A 6,990-nucleotide genomic window follows, 5' to 3' on the forward strand; every position below is an offset into this window, starting at 1 on the left:
CATTTTCAATGAGCTGGATGAGTCTGTTGTTGGCATTTTAATGCCATTTACCAGGCAGGCAATATGTATGGAGTATTTGGCTCTCTCTACAGTCATGAATATTTGAGTATCTTCAACATGTGGCTCATTGCTTCCATTTCAGGCTGCCCAGAGAAGCTGTGGATGCCTGTCCTTGGTGTTGAAGGCGAGGTTGGATGGGTGATGGGCAGCCTGAGCTGGTTAGTGGGCAGCCAGCCCATGGCAGGGTGTTTAGAACTGAATGATCTTGATGTTTTCTTCCAACCCAAGCCCTCCTGTGATCCTATGATTCTGTGATTTCATTCAGGTTTATTGAGATGAGTTCTCCTAAATGCGCTGTTCTCCATATGATTATAATTGGAGTCTAGATGGCTGACTGAAACCAGACACCAAACTTTCTGATGGCCAAAATGAAATGAAATCAATCCTTGACTGTGTCAGTAGTCTGAAACTAGAGCCCATCAGGTAATTCCCAGCCTCCTGCCTGTATCAGTGGCTGCACACAGTGAAAAAGTCTGATGGGATTTTAACCTCTAAAATGTTCCAAAGCAACCAGAGGGTCAATATATTCACTATGCAAATACCTGCAGGAATAAGCTTGTCATGTATGTCCTCAGGTACCACAGTAGTTAATGGTGGGACTCAGTAGGTCATGCTGAAAGTTGAGTCTGCTGATCTTGAAGGTCTTTTCCAGCCTACATGACCTTATGCTAATATTTCTGTATTTATTTCTGTTCAGCTCCCAGAAAACCTCCCACCCAGCCCCCAGCTGACCCCGTGGTGAAAAATAAAACAGAAACGTCAGTGACGCTGGCATGGTCCCCTCCGAAGATGCACCTCCCCATTCCAATCCATGGCTACATTGTGGAACCCAATAAACTAACTGGCTTCACGTGGGTGAGTGCCACAAGTCTCATGTCCCCGTCCCAGAGTTCACGGTGAGCAATCTGTCTGAAGAGGCTGATGATCAGTTCCGAGTGTCTGCAGTCAATGCGCATGGACAGAGCCCGTCTCTGGAATTCCCAGGGAGCGTGCACCTTGGTAAGCACAAAAACCCCAATGGAAATGGGTCAGTGTGTGCTGAGCAGCTGTGTTGGTTCCCTAAAGATGCTTCCTTTGACTTTAAGGACAGTAGTGCATTAACACACCAAAGGATTTCCTTTATTCCCAGTTCTCCTATCTCCTATCAACCTCCAGATACCACTAAAGTGATACGAGTTATGTTTCTGTGACAGAGACATGAATATCCTTATCTTTTGATATCTCACATGTGCAAGAGGCAGAACTTTCTGTAGCAGATCTTAAGCATAGAAGTGCTTCTTCAAGCACTCATGCAAAGGGAGAAGTAGAAATGTACCTATGATTTAATCTTCCATCTCTAAATGAGATACCAGACTTGCATCTAAAGAGCATTAAGACAAACGTTGTTCTTCCTCAGACCCAGTCCTGGCTGTGAAATCCCCCCTAACAACTGGTGAAGCTGTACCTGGAGGGGATGCCATGTTTACTATTGACCTTACAACAACGTGTTGCGGCACTTGATGCCTCAATGGTAAAGTCTTACAGGAAAGCGAGACCTGCATCATCAAGAGAACCCAAACTACTCCCAGCCTAATCATGGAGAACGTCCCCAAGAACGATGATGGAGCAGAAGTGAAATTTGTTGCCAAAAATGTTGATGTCAGCACCAAGATGAGAGTGAGAGGTATTTGCTTTGATCCTTCTCCTTTCCTCTTACAGTCAAGGCATAGTTGCTGTGATCTGATGATTAGAACTGGGGCTGCAGGCATTCACTGACTGTACCAAATACCTGAAATTGCATCACATGGACTGATGTGAGTCCTGGTAATGACCTAAACATGATAGCACTGACTGTAGGGTAAGCCAATCTACCCAGCTGCTTGGTATCTGAACCAGATTGCTTCATGCCAGCTGATGAATGTCTGCAGTTCACAGCTCTTGGCCAGTGCATTCAGTCACCATGTTTACCACTGCATCACCATAGAGCAGTACTTTCAGCTCCAGGTTCAGACAGCCTTTCTGATTGCGCTGGAATAGTTTAGAAGTAGGGGAGCAATCATTCCAATAATATCTCTATCAATCAGCTTAGCATGACAAAGTAGAACAAATAAAGATTCATTATGGGAGGAGCTGTTTGTCATTGGGTGGAAACCTCTGCAGAAGCATGTTTAGAGCATTCTTAATCAGTAGAAGGAGATGTTTGGTTGATTTTTACTTAGTAAATCCTGTAAGAAGACCAAATGAAATATCTTGAATTGCTCAGCACTGACACAATGATGAGTGCAGGAACAAAAGGTGATACTTTTTCAGAGATGTTGCAGCAAACATTGACCACGTTAGCCTGATATCAATTGAAATAACGAGGCCTTTGCTCCTGACAGGTGCTGCAGTGAGATTTACCAATAAGAGCAAAGATGTAGAAAAGATCTGCGCTCGGCTGCGTGAGGAAGCCAAACTGCAGGCTGAGCTTTCAGACACAGGTGCTACTGTGGAGTGGATGAAGGATGGGAAGGAGCTCAAGGCCAGTGAAAATTATGAACTGCACATTGAGGGGAAGAAACACACCCTGAAAATTCACAGTGTCTCTATGGATGATGCTGGAAGTTGTCAGTGCATCTGTGAGGGGGATAAAATGCTCTATCAGCTTTCAGTGAAAGGTATGTGACAGTCTGGGCTGTCCTCTTCCTGCCCAGGGCCAGCAGACTGCATTCACCTGACTCCCCGACAGTCCAGCTGTTGTAAGACAGCATCTGGGGTGTTTTCAGTGGCTGTTTTGACTTGAACTGGCCAATCTGCTTTGTAGAGCCATTTGATTTCTGTGTTCTGTCCTGTGATTCGTCCCTAAGATATAGAGGAAGTCAAGGGAAAGAGAGGAAAAAGAGCATCCCAGCCTTCCTGCTCTTCTCTCAGGGTGGCCACGAGAGATGATGTAAAATGCTCTTTTTGTAGCAGTGATCCCAAATGTAGAAGAGACCTGTGAAGAATCACAGGGATGTTTACTTAGCTGTCATTCCATGGTGGGCTTTTTCTTGCACAGATGTAGAGAGAAACTGAACTTTCCCACGCAGGTCTCTGTTTTGCTGCAGGGTGTAGGTCTGATCTCTGAGATCCACACGCTGGGCCTTGATTGCAATAAATGAGAGCCCTTTGTTTGCTCCAGTGGAAGACTTTCCATTTCTGCAGTACCCTCTGCAGATGACACAAATGCAAATGCACCTTCTTCCCAGCAACAATTGCCTTTTTTTTTTTCACACTGAGTATGCATGAGGCTCTTCATCATCTTCTGCTGGCTTGTAACCCTTGTTGGTCCATGGAGAAACAACAAAGCCCTAGAGTAGTGTATGCACTTTGACATTGGAGAGCTTACTTAATTGCTTCTTCTCAAAGAACGAACTGCAGAGAGGCATGGAGACAGCTCCAAACAGAATTGAATAATGGGACTAAATTTATGGAGAAAAGAACTTCCTGCCAAGGCTTGTCAGCTAGTCTTAATTTTGCTTTTCTTCTCTCTCTTTGTCATGTTAGCATAATATTTTGTACTGGCAGGTCTGCCCCCAGAATTAATTGAATTAGCTGATGGACTTTTCCATGTGCTTTGCACTGTAATGTGACTATCAAATGAGTAATCAATGCTGTTATTTTAAAACCTGTGTTGGCAAGCTGTAAGACAAACAACTGCTGTTGGTAGCTTGGTTACTGCAGAATCAGCTTTCGTGTATCTCATAGATAGGGAAGAGACCCTTAAGGGTCAGCTAGTTGGACTCCCCCCGCAATGAACAGGGGCACCGCAGCTCCATCAGGTGCTCTGAGCCCTGTCCAGCCTGACTTTGAACATCCTCAGGCTCACCAATCTTATACCCATGCCACACACTCGCAGTATTTCACCATTCAGCATCGCCACTTGTATCTTCTCTTGCTGTAAACCAGAGCTAGCTGGTAAATCATCTGCTGTGCGGGTCAGCTGTGTCTCTCCCATGGGCATCACGTGGCTGCTGGGAGGCTCTGAAGAGCTGCAGCCAGAGGTGTGTCACCCGCTGGGCCTCGTGCCCAAAGGAGCCCACAGGAAAGTGTTGTTGCAGTTTGTCATGCACTGCACTGCCATGAGACTTGACGTGCCAGACATCCTCTGACACATGACCTCCTGCATCCAGGCAGGACATCTGAGACGTCTCCTTCAGCCTGACATGGCTGCAGTTTCACACTGGTTTTACTAAGGAAGGAGAAGGCACGTGGATGAAACTCTTTTCCTGCTCTTCCTGGCATTAGCTCATAGTACAAGTAAAGCACTGTCAGGTCAAGCCTGGAGGAGTAATGCTTGTCACTGACATGTTCCTGTTCAGGGTGGAGCTGGAGGGTAAAATAACACAAGAAATTGTCATTGAAATTCAATATCTGTGAAATTCTGCTGGCTGCATTCACAGAACCTGGCGTTAAGATCTGTTTTCTGGTTTCTATCTTGAGCCTCTTTTCCATAACCCAGTTTTCATTTATGAACTGAAGCGCTACTGAAAGCCTTTCGCTGTGTATGCTCATGCTGCAGTACAGCGCTTGTGACCTCTAACAGCACATTCACATTCCTCTGATCACAGGATCCTTAAGGTTGATTAAGACCCTCTAGTCCGACTGCTCACCCATCACCACCATGATGCTCACCATCAGCTAGCTAAAAACTCAGCAGAGATGATAGATCAAGCACAACACTGGATTTGGGATGGCTAGAGATTCCTAAGATATTGAAGGATTGCTTGCAGGTGGTATTGGCTCAGGTGTTCACCCTGCATCCCACCTGCTGTTCTGTTTGGTTGAGAATCATGCATTCTGCAATTTCACTTTGTAATTCAAAGACCCTGGCTTTATCTGTTGAAAAACTGATCTAAAACAAGCCAAGAAGACTCCGTTGGAACTGGTTGATGCAGAACAAAGGCATCCCCAAAGGACAAGTTGCACTGTTTGATGAACATTATTGGATGAGAGCTAAGCTAAGATTTTAAAAGTTCTGGGGCTGTCTCTGAGCATCAAATACAGAGGAAGCCTGCATGATTCCCTGAGAATGGATGCCTCCTACTTTGGTGTTGGGTTAAGGGAACACTAGCAGTAACTCCTATCACAAAATGTCACATGGCTCAGACAAAAAAGCCATCAAGAGGGCTTAATTAATAGCACCAAATGGTCACAAGATGGTTTAGGGCAGGGAAGTAATCTATGTATGTGATATTGGTTGGTGCTATTAGTTCTTCACAGCTTGACTCTAGAGGGACTGTTCTTCTTTGGTCATCTAGTTTTAAAAGAATACATGGCTCCTGTCTATTACAATTTTTAACGAATTATTTGTTCACTGATGCCATAAATGTGCCTGGCATAGCAATTGGCCTTGGTGTATTCAGTGACTGAAAGCGACAGTTGTTGCTCTAAGAAATGCAATACTAAGCTAGGTCTGCCTGTAGCTAACAGCCATCAGCTTGCTCCTCAGGCAGGTTCTGTGTGGATGGAATGAAGGGCATGAAATACTGATGTGCTCATCAAACGCTGCTTGTTAGCTTAGAGACAAGGTGTTGAATAGGTTTGTTCATGTATTGCAAACACGTTACTTAGCTGCCTTCATTTTAGCTTCAGAAGAACATGTGCAGAATACAGAATTGATTAAAAGAAATAAGAACTGTCTGCATAGAACTTACTCTTTCCTTACACAGGAGAATCAAGCAGATGTTTGTATGTGAGTACCTCCAGAGGTGAAACTCAATCACCCAAATGTAATGAGCAGAGACATTACAATCAGTTCTAACTGTATCTTCATGCTGTGCCGAATAAGCCTGAGTCAGGATGTAAACCACTTTCTCTTTTTTTCTTCAGATGAAGCCATTAATCTTGTCAGCAAGTCCAAAACGACTCCCGAAATATCAGTCACTCCTTCTGAAGACCTGGAGCTGGTGTGTGAGGTGTCAGCTGCAAGCGGAGCTGTCGTATGGAAGAAAGATCAAACAGAGGTGAAGCAGGACCAGAGGACAACCATCATCTCCCAGGGGACGCACCTCAAGCTCATGGTCAAATATGTGACCCTGAAAGACCAAGGGAGCTACAGCTGTGAAACAAAAGATGACAAAGCAACATTCCAAGTGAAAGTCAGAGGTGAGAAAATGCTTGGAATCCCAGAGATAAAGGAACGCTTCATTTGGTGTGTCTTGCATTGGGAGGATCAACTGACAGCCTCTCTGGTGCAAAACATTTTGGCTATAGGACTTTCTTTGTCATCTAGTGTCATAGCAACTCTTTTCTACATGTGCTTTTCCATCGAGGAATGAATTACTGCAACAAACAATAGGCAAGGAGGGTAACTTGTGCAGCTCTTGTAGTCAGCTGGTGTCTGCAGGGTTACAGTGCAAGAGCACACCAGGCATGCAAGGAGTGAGAAAAGGGGAGGTGTTTGAAGAGATCTGGTTACAAAATTTTAATGACACAATTAGGTGGAAAATGCCACTAATCAGACTCATAAATGGCCTGGGTTGCAAAGCCCCACAGTGCTCATCCAGTTCCAACCCCCTTCTTCCTATGTGCAGGGTTGCCAAGCAGCAGCCCAGGCTGCCCAGAACCACATCCAGCCTGGCCTTGAATGCCTGCAGGGATGGAGCATCCACAGTCTCCTTGGGCAACCTGTTCTAGAGGGCCGTTCCCTTCTGATTTTCTGGAAATGTAGAGAGACATGAGAAGAAAAAAAGAGAAGGGAGGAGGTTCAGCAGTGCATGCAGGTGTTCTAAATCTCATGTCCAAATCTGCTATCAGACTGAGAAATGTTTAGCTTTGTGATATGATGTGATATGATGTGATATGAAATGATATGCTTATCATTTCCCAAGGCAAAATAGAGGGGAAAGTATTTTCCTGTCTTAATGAGGCATCACGATGCTCTCTGTGAAGGGCAAGTATAGTGAAAACGGGGAACTGGAGTTAGCTCTG

Source organism: Coturnix japonica, chromosome 10 (genome assembly GCF_054131305.1).
Source record: "Coturnix japonica strain WE chromosome 10, WE-NBRP24, whole genome shotgun sequence".
Taxonomy (NCBI): domain Eukaryota; kingdom Metazoa; phylum Chordata; class Aves; order Galliformes; family Phasianidae; genus Coturnix; species Coturnix japonica.